Genomic DNA, 17,399 nt, shown 5'->3' with positions numbered 1-17,399 from the left:
CTGTTTCTTTACAGAGTCTTCACTTTGGATTGTCTGTTGATTTTTCAATTCTGGCTTTGATAGCATTTGTTCTAATGGCCTGTTCTTGTGCCGCCAGTATTAGAAACATAGAAGTCTGACGGCAGAAAAAGACCTCATGGTCCATCTAGTCTGCCCTTATACTATTTTCTGTATTTTATCTTAGGATGGATATATGTTTATCCCAGGCATGTTTAAATTCAGTTACTGTGGATTTATCTACCACGTCTGCTGGAAGTTTGTTCCAAGGATCTACTACTCTTTCAGTAAAATAATATTTTCTCATGTTGCTTTTGATCTTTCCCCCAACTAACTTCAGATTGTGTCCCCTTGTTCTTGTGTTCACTTTCCTATTAAAAACACTTCCCTCCTGAACCTTATTTAACCCTTTAATATATTTAAATGTTTCGATCATGTCCCCCCTTTTCCTTCTGTCCTCCAGACTATACAGATTGAGTTCATTAAGTCTTTCCTGATACGTTTTATGCTTAAGGCCTTCCACCATTCTTGTAGCCCGTCTTTGGACCCGTTCAATTTTGTCAATATCTTTTTGTAAGTGAGGTCTCCAGAACTGAACACAGTATTCCAAATGTGGTCTCACCAGCATTCTATATAGCGGGATCATAATCTCATAATCTTAATCTATTAGTCATTCTGTCTCCTTTTTGAGTGTTCTACTTGTAAGCCATGACCAGGTCTTTTCTTTATCCACTTTGCCTTCAATCTTCTCCAACAACTGGCCATGCAATGCTTTGTTCTGCCAACTGTCCATACCACATTGAGTTACAGTTTTTCTATATGGGTCCTTGGTTTGCTTCACCTTGAGAAACTTGCTATTGTTGACCTCCATCAACGCTGACTCTTTGCTCTCCTTCACATAGTCAGCTAATGCATGCTCCTCTTCTTCCACTGTCTACTTCACCTGCAAAAGTCCTCTGCCGCCTATTTTCCTTGGTAAATACAGCCTGTCAACGTCACTGCGGGGGTGTAGTGCATGATGGATCATCATTAATTTTCTGGTTTTCCTATCCAAGTTGTCCAGCTCTGTTTGAATCCAGTTCACTATGCCAGATGTGTATCTAATGTCAGGTATGGCCCAAGTATTTATAGCCTTGATAGTGTTGCCACCATTCAGTTTGTTCTTCAAATTTTTTCTGGTCCTCAGGATGTACTCTTTGCTGATCACAGTTTTCACATGACCATGTTTGATATTATTCAGTTGCAAGATGCCCAAGTATCTGTAGGCTTCTGGCTGGTGGCACTTGATGGTTTGACCATTTGGCATTTCAATGCCCTCACTTTCAGTCATTTCCCCCTTTTTCAGTGCCACTGTGGCACATTTATCCAGGCCAAACTCCATGCTGATGTCATTGCTGAAGATTCGCACAGTGTTGGTTAGTGACTGTATCTCAGTTTCTGATTTTCCATACAACTTCAGGTCATCCATATACAGCAGGTGTGAAATTTTTGGTGAATTCCTAGCAGTTTGGTAGCCTAGGTTTGTTTTCTGTAGGATGAGTGACAGGGGGATTATCGCGATGAAGAAGAGCAATGGGGACAAAGAATCCCCCTGGAAGATTCCCCTTCTGATGCTGATCAGTCCATAGCTTTCATTCCCAACAAAAAAATACTGGATCAGAATATATACCTGGCTAGAAAAATGATAAAGGAACATATAGATCTAAATATGGAAACATTTCTGTTGGCATCATAACAAACAAATACAGTAAAAGGAATGCATATTTAATAATACATGTGTTAATAGTAGCCAGAATTATGTTTGTACAATATTTGAAGGATGAGGAGATTCCCACCAAAGAAAAGATTTTTAAAAATATTTAGATATGCAGAGATGAATAAACTAATATTTGAAATCAAAGGAAGGGAAGACACTGAATATTTTGAGGTATGGGATCTGTTCTATCAATGGTTGGATGAGAGAAATAGGAGTTAGAACTTTGAAAATTACAAGAGAAAGATTAATTTTATTATTATTTTTGTTTACTCTAACTTATTAATTTTGATTGTTTTTTATTAGTATTAACAATTAATATGTATTAATATTATGAGGGAAAAGCACTGTTACTATGAGATAACACTCAAGAATTGTAACCACTGTTTATATGGATTTTGAACATGTTGCTCTTTTTATCTATATTAATTTAAAAAATGTAAAAAAAATCCTCAGGGGAGGAATAAAGTGAAAGACAGTGTTTTTCTTCTTTTTTTTTTCCCATTAGCTAATAGCTTTGGGCAGATAGCCAAGAACCATTTAACAGGTGAAGAAAAAAAACTGCTGAGTGCAGTCAGCACAGAAACAATGGAAACTTACAGATCATAAAGATAAACAGAGCTTAAAGGGACCCTATAGATCAGTGTTTCCCAACCTTTTTGGAGCCGCGGCACATTTTTCATATTTTCAAAATCCTGGGGAACATTGGGGGGGGGCGCTAAAAAAAGTTTGGATAAAAAAATATCTCTTCCTCCCTTTCGCTCTATTTCTCTCTCCCTCTTTCTCTCTCTTCCTTCCTTTCTCTCTCCATCCCTCTTTCTTTCTCTCTTCCTTCCTTCTTCTCTTTCTGTCTCCTCCTTCCTCTCTCATCTCTCTTTCCTTCCTCTCCCTCCCTTTCTCTCTTTCCTTTCTCTCCCTTTCTGTCTATCCTTTCTATCTCTCACCCCTTCTGCCTCTTTCATTCCCTTTCTCTCCCTCCCTTTCTCTCTCATTCCTTTCTCTCCCTCTTTCCTTTCTATCTCTTTCTTTTTCTCCCTCCTTCATATCTTCTTTCTCTCCCCCCTTCCCCCCTCTTTCCTTTCTCCCCCTCCCTTTCTCTTCCTTTTTCTCTATCCTTTCTACTTCTTACTCTTTCTTTCTCTCCCTCCTTCATTCAATTTTCTCTCCCTCCCTTTCTCTCTCTTTCCTTTCTCTCCCTCCCTTGTTCTCCCCTGGGGCTGCCTGTGCCTGCCCTGCACCACCCAACACGGACGGACAGCCCCCGGTCATAGGTTCGTCGCCCCCCCCCCACACGGAGGGAGATCAGCCACTGGAGGGAAATCGGGCTGGCGGGGGCGGCGAATCCACCTCCCCACTCGGGTGGAGGGAGATCGGGCTGGCGAGGGCGGTGGATCCGCGTCCCCAGCCACTGGAGGGAAATCGGGCTGGCGGGGGCGGCGAATCCACCTCCCCACTCGGGTGGAGGGAGATCGGGCTGGCGGGGGCGGCGAATCCACCTCCCCACTCGGGTAGAGGGAGATTGGGCTGGCGAGGGCGGTGGATCCGCGTCCCCAGCCACTGGAGGGAAATCGGGCTGGCGGGGGCGGCGAATCCACCTCCCCACTCGGGTGGAGGGAGATCGGGCTGGCGGGGGCGGCGAATCCACCTCCCCACTCGGGTAGAGGGAGATTGGGCTGGCGAGGGTGGTGGATCCGCGTCCCCAGCCACTGGAGGGAAATTGGGCTGGCAGGGGCGGCGAATCCACCTCCCCACTGGGGTGGAGGGAGATCGGGCTGGCGAGGGGGGTGGATCCGCGTCCCCAGCCACTGGAGGGAAATTGGGCTGGCAGGGGCGGCGAATCCACCTCCCCACTGGGGTGGAGGGAGATCGGGCTGGCGAGGGCGGTGGATCTGCGTCCCCAGCCACTGGAGGGAAATCAGGCTGGCGGGGGCGGCGAATCCACCTCCCCACTCGGGTGGAGGGAGATCGGGCTGGCGGGGGCGGCGAATCCACCTCCCCACTCGGGTGGAGGGAGATCGGGCTGGCGAGGGCGGTGGATCCGCGTCCCCAGCCACTGGAGGGAAATTGGGCTGGCAGGGGCGGCGAATCCACCTCCCCACTCGGGTGGAGGGAGATCGGGCTGGCGAGGGCGGTGGATCCGCGTCCCCAGCCGCGCGGAGGGAAATCGGGCAGGCGGGCGGGTGGCCGCGGCTCCCTGTGCGCCCCTGGAAAAGGGTGCGCGGGGGGGCATTTTGGGGTGCGTTGGCGTGCGCAGCGTAAAGGGAACGGTGCCCGGGGCCGCTGCAGCCGGCAGCCTGTTTCCGCTGCCAGTGCCCTCCCACCGGGCCCCAAAGGACACTTGCCGCCGACGCCATTGAAGGCGGGAAAAAGGCAGGAAGAATGAAGCTCTCTTTCTTCCTGCCTTCCTTCTTTGGGGCGCAGCAGGAGAGCACCAGAAACCGCGGCATCGGGCAGGAGCCGGGAGGTCGGAGGCACCGGCAGCTCCCCGCCCAGCTGTTGCTGTCGCGGCACACCTGGCTGTGTCTCGCGGCACAGTAGTGTGCTGCGGCACACCGGTTGGGAAACGCTGCTATAGATGATCTAATCCAACTTCCCCATCCAAGCAGGAGACCCTATACCATTTCTTACAAATAGCAGTCCAATCTCTTTGTGAAAGCCTCCAGTGATGAAGCTCTCATACTTTCTGAAGGCAAGCTCTTCCATTGGTTGATTGTTCTCACTGTCAGAAAATTCCTCCTTATTTCTAGGTTAATTTATTCAAATTATTTGATTATAAGCCACTCCTCTCCTGGTGGGCTCAGTATGGCGTACAACAATAAAACAGTGTACAATAATTGAAAACCCCAATATTAAAAGATATTCATCCATCTTTCATCCACTTCTGGCCGGGGCAGAGTGCTGTTGCTCAATGGTCCTGGGCCTGCGGCAAAGCCACATTTTAAAGGTATTTCAGAAGACCAGGAGGATTGGGGCAGTGCAAATCTCTGGGGGGAGTTGTTTCCAAAGAGCCAGAACTGCCACAGAGAAGGCCTTTCCCCACTGTCCCGCCAGTCAGCATTGCATGGCTGATGGGACCCGGAGGAGGTCAACTCTGTGGGCTCTAATCAGTTGCTGGGAAGTGTGAGGCAGAAGAAGGTCCCATAAATATTTATTTATTTATTTATTTATTTATTTATTTGTTTGTTTGTTTGTCCAATACGCAATAATACACAATGAAGGATATAGAGGATATAGTAGAGAATAAATACGAGATATAGGAGAGACTATAGGACAAGGGATGGAAGGCACTCTAGTGCGCTTATATATGCCCCTTACTGACCTCTTAGGAATCTGGAGAGGTCAACCTTGGATAGTCTAAGGGTAAAATGTTGGGGGTTAGGGGATGATACTACAGAGTCCAGTAATGAGTTCCACACTTCGACAGCCTGATTATTAAAGTCATATTTTCTATACTCAAATTTGGAGCAGTTAATATTAAGCTTGAATCTGTTGTGTGCTCTTTTGCTGTTGTGGTTGAAGCTGAAGTAGTCTTTGATAGGCAGGACATTGCAGCATATGATCTTGTGGGCAATACCTAGATCATGTTTAAGGCGTCGTAGTTCTAAGCTTTCAAGACCCAGGATTGTAAGTCTAGTTTTGTAGGGTATTCTGTTTCAAGTGGAGGAATGAAGGGCTCTTCTTCTGAAGGCAGAGAGGCAGAGCTGCTCCTTTCAAAGTGGAAAAGACATCTCCAAAGTACCTAAGACCCCTCTCTTGTCGATAACTACAGATCAATTTCACTATGCTGTGTCCCATGGAATCAATTATAAACCAATCAATTACTCTCCATCTAGAAACTAATATTTTGCTCTCTAACAAAAAAATTGAATTCAGAAAAAAAACTATCCTGCAACCTGCAGCTCCTCCACTGCAAAAATATATGGACAACTCATCTAAATCAAGGGAAATCTATATGGCATCTCAGGATCCCTCGACAGCTGGATTACAGCATTCCTGTATTCTAGGATGGGTCTGGCGAAAGTTTTGTAAGCTCTGGTAAGTAGTGTGAGAGTTCCAGAGCAGAAGCTACGTAGGATTAGATGAACAACTCTTGAGGCCTTCTTAGCGATGTTGTTGCAGTAGGCTTTGGCACTTCCACTGAATCAAAGGCTTTGGAGAAGTCAATATAAATTGCATCTATAGATTTTCCTTGATCAAAATGAGTTGTCCATATGTTTTTGCAGTGAAGGAGCTGTAGATTGCAGGATAGTTTTTTTTCTGAATTCAAATTGTTTGTTAGAGAGCAGATTATTAGTTTCTAGGTGGAGAGTAATTGATTGGTTTATAATTGATTCCATAACTTTACATGGGACGCAGCATAGTGATATTGGTCTGTAGTTATCGACAAGAGAGGGGTCTCTTTTTTTGAAGACGGGGATGACCATTGCTTTCGACCATATCTTAGGAAGTGTGCTGGTACTGAAGGATTTTTCAAAAATTATGCTTAGTGGTCCAGCTATAGCAGAAGAGAGCTTTTTTAGGAAGTATGCACATAGAGCATCTGGTCCAACTGATAGGGAAGGTTTAAGGTCATGTAATGCTTTTTCAACTCGGTCTTCAGTGAAGTCTATTTGGGTTAGGTCATTGAGAGAGTTTGAGGTGTGAGTGATGAATTTGGGGGATGAGCCATTGCTGTTGACAAAGACAGAGCCAAAGAATGAATTGAGAAGGTTAGCTTTGGATGAATCGTCAATGGTATTCTTTGTTGTTGGGTCCTTTGAGAGGTGGGATAGGTCTAGAGTCCTTGAGTTTGTTGTTGACAAAGTAGTAGAATGCACGATTGGATTTGGTGCGTAGAAGGTTTTCCTCTTGTATGCTGTGGTAGTTGAGACATTCTGCTTTTATTTGTTTGCATATGCTTTTATAACGGCTTTTGAAGTTTACTACTTGTCCTTTTTTGTTTTTATGCCAGATATATTTTTTTAATTGTAATTTTCTTCTTAAGATATTAATCTGGTCCTTGGACCAGGAAGGTCACGGGTCCAATAAACAGGTGGAGGAGCTCATGGCTTCCATGGCCTTGTCCATTTCATTGGGTGTTGCCAGTTCAAACTCATCCCATACAACCAGACTAAGACTTGCCCCAGTCATCTCAGTCGCCACTGCCCAGTCGGAGTCCAGGTCTGTCCATATCTGAGCAACTTTATCCACAAGAAACTGACTAAACTCAGCTCTACCCTGCAAGGGCTTGACCGCTCTCCCCATATCAAGAATGGAGCAGGTCATCCTAAACAGGGTAGCTGGGCGTGATTACGCCGATGCAATCACAGTGGAAAGATGTGAACATTTTGCTGCCCAGATTGCCACCAGATGTTCTGCCGGGTTCTCTGCATGAGCCCCTAATTAAATGCAAAGGTAGCAAAAGCAGACACACCCACATGAAAAGTCAAGAATACTGTCTTTATCCAAAGAAAAATAGAAGCAAAACACCCTTTTGGTAGTCAAAGGGCTTTCCTTCAAAGCAAACAGACTTGAATGCAGTGAAAAAACAAAAAACAAACTCAAAGCAATTAACAAGTAGCTGTGAAGTTGTCACAGCTACTCTCCTTCAAACGTTTTCCAACTCATACATTTGACTATGGTTTAAGTTCAGAGTCCTGATATCAAAGCACAGAGTCTAGGCCTATCCCACCTCTCAAAGGACCCAACAACAAAGAATACCATGGCGATTCATCCAAAAGCCAAAAGCCGGAGAGTAAAGCCACATCCACTATCACAAACAGATAATCTTCCACACTGAGAGGCCAGCACGTTGCCCATTTAACAGCAGCCCTAATTAGTTGAACCACAGGTGAACTCTCTTATCTCTTGTAATACCTACATAGCTTCTCTTTTCTATTCATGGCCCTTCGCCTGCGTATGCCAATAAATGCTTCTTCATCAGAATCCAGAGAAGATAAGGAGGAGAATGAATTGCTTCCTAATGGGCTGTCTGCCATGATCCCCTCTGAGGGTCCCATTTTGCAGTCACTCCCTGCTTACGATGATACTTCACTGTCCAAAGCAGTCGGCAATAAAACAGGCCTCTGACACTGGGAGGATTCACCCACATCCACCCCCACAGTCCTTGGGGCAGGAGCTGGCCCAGAGCCAACCACAATACTAGATAAGTCCTAATAAAGGCTCCTAACATTGGCATCAAATTCAGGGCCGAGGGGCAGGGTCAAATTTCCACGGCAGCACGACACTCCCTCGCTTTCATGAGGGGGCTTTGAATCCCCACTGTCCAGGGGTTCTGGTTCTCCTAAACTGGACCCGATCCTCCCTAGAGGTGAGTTGATGCAGGGGATGCTACCAGGGGTCTGGTTTGGGGTTGGCATACCCCACCAGACATATTGGCCTAGTCTTGCACTGGTGGTGGCATGAAGTCGGCCAGGCTGACACTAGCCGTGGAAGACAACGCAATGCAGGGATTGAAGAAGAGTGGTAACACCTGGAAAGAGGATTTTCTAAGCGCAGGTGAGGTGAATAATGATTAAGTGAGGTGCTGGTAAGTAAGGATTGCTGTAAAGAGATTCAAAACTGTTTTTTTTCTGATTTTTTTTCCAATGGAAGCAGAAATGACATAAATGGGAATGGAAGTGGCTGTTCAGCAATGAGGCGAATAGCGAAAGCTTCAAAAGTACAGCAAAACTGCCCAAAATCAGTTCTTGTTTCCTTTAAAGAACTTTAAAGATTTTGAATTTGGATTTGGATTTTATTTGGATTAATATGGTATTTTTCCTCCTTTTAACAAAGTTATTTTCCTTTGCATTAAGTGAAGAGAATTATTAACTGTGTTACCTGACTGCCATCTTCTGGTTGGAGGAGTCATTGTAAGGAGACCTATGATTTATATTTGCAACAGATGGTACCTTATCTGTTTTGGCTGGAAGGATTGAATGTGTCTGTTTATGTGTTTATTCTTATGAAGAAAGGATGTTATCAACTTTGGATTGGAGCAAAGGAATTTTGGACAGAAGAGACATGGGAACTGACTGATTGAGACATGGTTATATAATTGGCAAAAGAACAAATTTACCATCTGAAAACTCTGAGGACACATTGGATAATTCTACCAGGGACAGATTAGAGTCACATCTTGGCAAATATGGATTAAGGAATATGGAAATAGAAAATATGGATGACAACAGTAATTTTAAAGAAGAAGATTGAAACTATGATAAAGTTATATATTTATAAGAATAAACTTATGTAAAATGATGTATTGGTGTAAGGGAATTAAATGAGGAATGTTAATTTTAATTGGAACTTGTTATAAGGAAATTATATTGGGAAAGAGAATGAATTTAGGCTAGGAGTAGAAATGGTTAGATGGAAGGGCAATTAATTAAATTTTAAGATGTTAATTGAGTTGTATATGTAATAATGTTATTTTTGTGGGTAAATTTTGGAATAGTGAAATATTGAAAATTGAAAATAGTATTGAAAATTGAAAATGGTTATGCTTATCAGGGATGATTAATATTAACACAATATATAACAAATCTAATAATTAAAAGTCACTAAAAACCCCTTATTAAAAAGAAAACATGCACAGAAACATACCATGCATAAACGGTATAGGCCTGGGGGAGATGTCTCAGTTCCCCCATGCCTGGCGGCAGAGGTGGGTATTAAGAGGTTTACGAAAGACAAGGAGGGTGAGGGCAATTCTAATCTCCAGGGGGAGCTGGTTCTAGAGGGTCAGGGCCGCTACAGAGAAGGCTTTTCCCCTGGGTCCTGCCAGATGACATTGTTTAGTCGATGGGACCCGGAGATGGCCAACTCTATGGGACCTAACCGGTCACTGGGATTCGTGTGGCAGAAGGCGGTCTCGGAGATATTCTGGCCCGATGCCATGAAGGACTTTGAACACTTTGAATTGTGACCGGAAACTGATCGGCAACCAATGCAGACTGCGGAGTGTTGGTGTGGTGACATGGGCATACCTAGGGAAGCCCATGATTGCTCTCGCAGCTGCATTTTGCACAATCTGAAGTTTCCGAACACTCTTCAAAGGTAGCTCCATGTAGAGAGCATTACAGTAGTCGAACCTCGAGGTGATGAGGGCATGAGTGACTGTGAGCAGTGATTCCCAGTCCAAATAGGGCCACAACTGGTGCACCAGCCGAACCTGGGCAAACGCCCCCCTTGCCACAGCTGAAAGATGGTTTTCTAATGTTAGCTGTGGATCGAGGAGGACATCCAAGTTGCAAACTCTCTCTGAGGGAGTCAATAATTCCCCCCCAGAGTGACGGACGGACATATGGGACTGTCCTTGGAATGCAAAACCCACAGCCACTCTGTCTTATCAGGGTCGCATTTGAGTTTGTTGACACCCATCCAGACCCTAACAGCCTCCAGGCACCGGCACATCACTTCCACTGCTTCGCTGACTGGACATGGGGTGGAGATGTAAAGCTGGGTATCATCAGCGTACTGATGATACCTCACCCCATGTCCTTGGATGATCTCACCCAGCGGTTTCATGTAGATATTAAATAGCAAGAGGGAGAGGACCTACCCCTGAGGCACCCCAAAAGGGAGCAACCTAGAGGTCAAACTCTGACTCCCCACTAACACCGACTGCGACCGGCCGGAGAGGTGGGGGAAGAACCACTGAAGAACAGTGCCTTCCACTCCCAACCCCCCCAGCCGGCGCAGAAGGATACCATGGTCAATGGTATTGAAAGCCGCTGAGAGGTCAAGAAGCACCAGGACAGAGGATAAACCCCTGTCCTGGGCCCACTAGAGATCATCCATCAACACGACTAAAGCAGTTTCCGTGCTGTAGCCGGGCCTGTATCCAGACTCTCGAGGAGCTAGATAATCACCTTCTCCCAAGGACCGTTGGAGTTGGAGCGCCACCGCCTTTTCAACAACCTTCCCCATAAAGGGAAGGTTGGAGACTGGACGATAGTTGTTAAGAATGGCTGGGTCCAAGGAAGGCCTCTTCAGGAGGGGGCGCACAAGTGCCTCCTTGAATGTAGCCAGGATTGACCCCCTCCCCAGAGAAGCATTGACAATCTCCTGAACCCAGCTCCATGTCATCTCCCTGCTGGCTGAAACCAGCCAAGAGGGACAAGGATCCAGTAAACATGTGGCGGAACTCACAGCTTCAATGGCCTTGTCCACTTCATCAGGTGTCACCAGATTAAATTCTTTCCAGACAGATGGACAAGTACGGGACCCAGTCACCTCAACTGACATGTTGTCAGTCGACTCCGAGTGACTTTATCAGCGAAAAATGTGTTAAAATCCTCGGTACTATTCTGCAAGGCTCCCCAACTCCCCCCAGATTAAGCAGGGAGTAGGTCACCCTAAACAGAGTGGCCGGGCGAGATTCCACTGATCAAGGCGGCATGATACGCGCATATTGCCGCCTTGAGCACCACTTTATAAATCTTAATAAAAGCTCTTACAAGTGTTCGATTGGATTTGGACTTACTCTTCCTCCATCACTTCTCTAGACGTCTCTTCTGGCGTTTAAACTCCCGGAGCTCCTCATTGAACCATGGAGCTCTACGGGGTCTAGCACCACAGAGAGGTCGCAACGTCGCAATCCGGTCAAGAGCCTCTGCTGCAGCTTTGGTCCAGGCCTCAGCAAGAGACTCTGCTGAATTGTGGATGAGTACATCTTGAATAACCCCAAGCGCCCTCTGAAAGCCCTCTGGATCCATCAAGCATCTGGGGCGGAACCACCTAGTCAGTTCCGCCTCCCTGCGGGGGAGGATTGGAGCCAGGAAGTCAAGCCGCAATAAAAAATGGTCTGACCATGACAAAGGCAACACTTCTAAGCCCCTTAGCCTCAGAACATTACTCAATTGCTCAGAGAGGAATATCATGTTGGGTGCATGCCCCCCCTCATGAGTCGGACCCTGTATTACTTGAGTCAGGTCCATGGTTGTCATGGTGGCCATTAACTCCTGCGCTCCCCCAGAGGTTTCGCCGAGCGACGGGAGGTTAAAGTCCCCCAAGACAATGAGTCTGGGGAACCCCACCGCCAACCAGGCTACCTCCTCGAGCAGCACAGGCAGGGCTGTTGACACACAGTTGAGAGGCAGGTACGTGAGCAACAAGCCCATCTGAAACCCTAAGTGCAACTTCACTAGGAGGGACTCACAACCCCCAATCTCTGGAGCAATGAATCTACGCAGGAAAATGCTCTCCCTGGCTTTAATAGCCACTCCTCCCCCACTTCCCTGAGGTCGAGGCTGATGCCATATCTGAAACCCGGCTGGGCAAATTTCAGAGAGAGGAACTCCTCCCTCTGGGCCCAGCCAGGTTTCAGTCAGACATGCCAGGTCTGCCTCCTCATCCAGGATCAAATCCCGGATGAGGAGAGATTTATTTACCACCGACCTGGCATTAAGTAGCAGCAGCCTGAGCCCAGGGCCAGAATTACACTTGTTACCAGTATTCTGAGTTGAGCTCACGGAACCTGAGCAAGGGATCGCTATTAAACAGTGATCCCTCATTCCCCTGGAACAGCTAGTTCTGTGGCATCCACCATATCTGCCTCTGCCCAGCAGCACCGGGATATTCTGACCCTCTGCCACCCCAGAGATAAGTGCCCCCTCTCCTTGTGCCTCTCCAATGCCAGGTGGGCCAAATGTATCATACATATTATAGATGCCCAACTGGATAAGCTCATCACCCAGGGCATAGTTCCAGTTGACTATGCCCCATGGGAGACCCCAATATTGACCCCAATTAAGCCTGACAGGTCAATCAGGGTATGCGCAGATTATAAATCAATCTCCAGCACAACGCATACCCAACACCAATTGTATAGCATCTACTACATTCTCTCAGAGATGGAAAACTTTTTGCTAAATTGGACTTAGCCCAAGAATAAAAACAATTACCAGTAGATGAAGCCCCTAGAATTTTTCAAAGCCCCATGGAGAGGCTGCTAAACGGCCTTCCAGGCGTCGTCCCTTACTTCGATGACATGTTAGTATCAGGAGAATCTATAGCACAATTAAATTCAAGAATAAGAGCCGTCCTAAGAATTCCAAGAGAAAGGTCTCTGATTGAGAGCGGATAAGTGTTTGTGGGGAGTTCCGAGCATTAAATTCTTGGGCTTTAAAATAGATGCAGCTGGAATTCACCCAACCGAGGAGAAAGTGCAGACAATCAAAGAGGCACTGGAACCTCAAAACAAAACAGACCTACAGGCATTTTGGGGGCTATTAAATTTCCATTCTGTTTTCTTGAAACAGAAAGCCATCGTGGCGGAACCCCTCTATAGACTGTTGCAGAAGGGAGCAGACTGGAAATGGGAAGACTAGGAGAGGTTTGCATGTAAACAAATAAAGAGCCTTCTTTCCTCAAAAAGTGTAATTGTTCAATATAATGCAACCTTGCCTTTAGGGCTCACTTGTGATGCCTCACCATATGGTACATGTATTTCCCAATGGCACTGAAGCCCCCATAGCATTCTTTTCTAGGACATTGTTCGGGGCAGAAAGAAATTACAGTCAAATTGATAAGAAAGCGCTAGCAGTGGTAGCAGGGGTGAAGAAATTCCACAATTACCTCTGTGGCAGATCATTTGAATTAATAACAGACCATAAACCCCTGTTAGGCATTTTTGCAGAAAATAAACCGACACCTGCATTCCTTTCCCCTAGAATGACTAGATGGGCCATCTTCCTAGCTGGCTACAACTATTCACTAAAACACCGGGGTGGGGAGGAGATTAGCCATACAGATGCATTAAGCCACTGCCCAGAGCCCCAAATTCTAAATGACCCTGCCCTATCAGCTGATGTGTTTTTTTAATAAAACTTTATTAATTTTCTTAAAATTCACACACAAACTTACAAACATTTAACACATAGTAGGGGTTACAGTTATCCCTCTCATCTTAGAAGATTCATTTTTTAATACAGAAAAAGAATATGTTCTTAATTCATTAAGTCAACATATTAATCTAATGAAAAGAAGAATATTGTTCAAACATTCTAATAATGTAGAAATTAAGTTAATAAAAAAAGAGAAAATATAAAATCATTTTGGTATATTCATACATTTCTCATGTTGTTCAATTTATATTTTTATTTTGATCTATCCACTTATAAACTTTATTCCAAATAGTATAAAATTCAGATTCTTCTTGGTCATTCAACCTTCTTGTCATCATATCCATCTCTGCACAAAATTTTCTTTATTACCTCTTCTTTTTTGGGGATATTTCCCCCCTTCCAATTTTGTGCATAAACTATCCTGATCGCTGTTAAAATATGAACTACTAAATACAAAATATCTTTTCTATAATTCCGCTTAGTTATGCCTAACAAAATTCTGGGTTTTTTTCTATTTCTTGTAGTACAATCTCTTTTAACATTTTTTCTATCATTTTCCAATATATCTTAACTTTATTACAGGTCCACCATTGATGATAATTAGAGCCTATTTCCTTTTTACATTTCCAGCATTTTGGGGATATATTTGGAAACATTTTGGTAATTCTATTTGGTGGGAGATGCCACCTGTAAAACATCTTAATTTGATTTTCTTTTAAAGAAACTGATTTAGTCATTTTCCAATTTGTGATCCAAACTTTCTCCCATGTTTCTACGTCAATTTCTCTGCCTATATTTTTGCACCAATTTATCATATTATCATTAAGAGTCAAGTCTATATTTTTATATTCAATCATATATTGATATGCTTTCCCTATTAATTTCTTTTGATTTGTGGTTAATAAACTACCTAACTTTTTTTACTCTTATTAAACATATGTTTTACTATCTCTTTGAAATTTTGACTGTATCTGTGTATATTGCCACCAATCTATTTTAAATCCTTCTTCTTGTAAGTTAAGTCTTGTTTTTAATTTCATTTGTTCATCTAATAATTCTTTATATTTTGGTGTCTTTCTTCCCTGCATCAAATTAGGGTGGCAAATCGCCTCTAATGGGGATATCCAGTCTGGAACAGTTAAAAAATGGTCTTTCTTAATATCTTTCCATGCTTCTAGTAAATACTTTCTTATTGTGTGCCTTTTAAAGTAAGAATGTGTTTTTTCTTTATCATACCATAGGAAGGCATGCCATCAATGGTGGACATGTGATAAAGCTAAAATATACTGGAAGATGATAGAGAAAATAATAAAAGAAATAGTAAAGCAAGATATAGAAAATACCCCGGAATTTTATCTATTAGGAATTACCAACCAGACTTATAAGAAAGAAATTCTTTACTTAATTATACACATACTAACTGCGGCTAGAATAATATATGCGCAAAACTGGAAGGGGGAAGAAATCCCCAAGGAAGAAGAAGTTATAGCTAAAATATTAGATTGCGCTGAAATGGATATGATGACAAGACGATTAAACGATCAAGAAGATACTAAATTCTATGAAACATGGAACAATGTTTATAAATGGATAGACAAGAAAAAATAAGATATACAAATTTATTTTTAGTTAATCTTTTGTATTTGGTTTTACCTAGATGATAACAATGTTAATATTAGCTTAAATGTATTTTTTGATGATTATGGTATAGTAGTTTATGTACAAGCAACATATTAAGAATTTTGGTTTATATACGTATAATAGTTAAAATTAGTCTAAATGTATTGTTTGATGATTATGGTATATTAGTTTATGTATAAGCAATATATAAAGAATTTTGGTTTATACACGTATAGTAGTTAAAATTAGATTAAATGTATTGTTTGATGATTATGGTATATTAGTTTATGTATAAGCAACATATTAAGAACTTTAGTTTATATATGCATAGTACTTAAGATTTTGAAAATTCTAACCTAAATTTACTAGACTTTTTAATATTAAACATATATTCAATTATGTATTCTTTTTCTGTATTTGAATCTATACTTTCAAGAGAAGCGGGGGAAATGCACCCCCACTTTATGTTTAATGTTTGTATGTGTGTCTGTTTATTTTAAGAAAAACTAATAAAAAAATTTAAAAGAAAAAAGAAAAAAGGAAGGCATGCCATCCAAGCATCAAATCGTGCCCTTCCAGATTTAATATTCTTCTATTTTCTAATGTAACCCATTCTTTAATCCAAGTTAATGCAGCTGCCTGGTAATATAATTTCCAATTAGATAAGGCAAACCCTCCTCTTCCCTTTATATCTTCTAATATACTCAACTTTATTCTTGCCTTCTTACCCTGCCATATGAATTTTTAAACAATTGTTGTTAAATCCTTAAAAAATTTCCCCCCTGGATTTATAGGTAATACTTGAAATAGGAACAATATCCTAGGTAAAACATTCATTTTAATGGTTGCTATTCTTCCCATGAATGATAATTTTAAATTATCCCAAATTTCTATATCTTTTTTAATTTCTTCAATCACTTTTATGTAGTTATCATTTCTTAACGATATAGTTTTTGATGTGATCCAAATTCCCAGGTACTTTACTTTCTTTACTATCTTCACGTCTGAAATACTTTCTAATCTCCTTTCTTGCACTTCTGTCATATTTTTAGCTATAAGTTGTGTCTTATTTTTATTTATTTTTAAACCTGCTACTTTGCCATATTCTTCTATCGTTTCAATCAAAATTGGTAATGTTGTCAGTGGATTTTCTATTATAAAAGTCATATCGTCAGCATATGATTCCTTCCCAATAGTTAAACCCTGTATTTTACTATTTGCTCTTATTTTAATTAATAATAGTTCGAGGGATAAAATAAACAATAAAGGTGATATCGGACACCCCTGTCTAACGCCTTTAAAAATTTCAAATTTTTCCAATTGTTCATTATTTAATATAATTTTCATTGTTTGTTTTGAATATATAGCATCTATTAAATTCACAAATTTTGTGCCAAATCTCATTTTATTCAATTGCATTTTAATAAATGTCCAATCTACATTGTCAAATGCTTTTTTAGCATCTAAAAACATTAATGACATTTGTTTTCCTGGATATTGTTCATAATATTCTAACAAATTAATGATCATTCTAAGATTATTTTTTATTTGCCTGCCCGGTAAGAACCCGTTTTGATCCTGGTGTATAATCTCTTCTAAAATCTTTTTAAGTCTTTCTGCATAGATTGAGGTAAATATTTTATAATCAACATTTAATAATGATATAGGTCTATAATTTTGTATTTTATCTTTGTCCCAGACTTATGAATTAATGTTATTAACAACCATGATTTTGGGATTTTACCCTCCATTAAACTTTCATTAAAAATTTCCAACATATTATTTATTATTACTTCACTTTCTATTTTGTACCATTCTGCGTATGGCGTCCGGTCCAGTTGCTTTGTTATTCTTTTGTTTTTTAATGGTTGTCTGCAATTCTTGTATTGTGATTGGACTATCTAGTCTTGCTTGTTGTTCTTCCGTTAATTGTGGTAAATCTAATGAGTTCAGGTACTTAAAAGTCTCATCTTCTTTAGTTTCCTCTTTCTTATATAATTCTTTATAAAAGTCTTGTACTTTTTTTGCTTTTTCATCAATTCTATATTTTTTCATAACTTTATTGTCTACTAGTTCTTTAATTATTTTTAATTGTCTATACTTTCTTAGTTTATATGCAAGCCATCTTCCTGGTTTATTAGCATGTTCAAAATATTGCTGTTTGGCCCTTTTAATTTTTTCTGCTATTTGCTTTTGTT

Source organism: Erythrolamprus reginae, chromosome 4 (genome assembly GCF_031021105.1).
Source record: "Erythrolamprus reginae isolate rEryReg1 chromosome 4, rEryReg1.hap1, whole genome shotgun sequence".
Lineage (NCBI taxonomy): Eukaryota > Metazoa > Chordata > Lepidosauria > Squamata > Dipsadidae > Erythrolamprus > Erythrolamprus reginae.
This window is presented reverse-complemented; position numbering follows the sequence as displayed.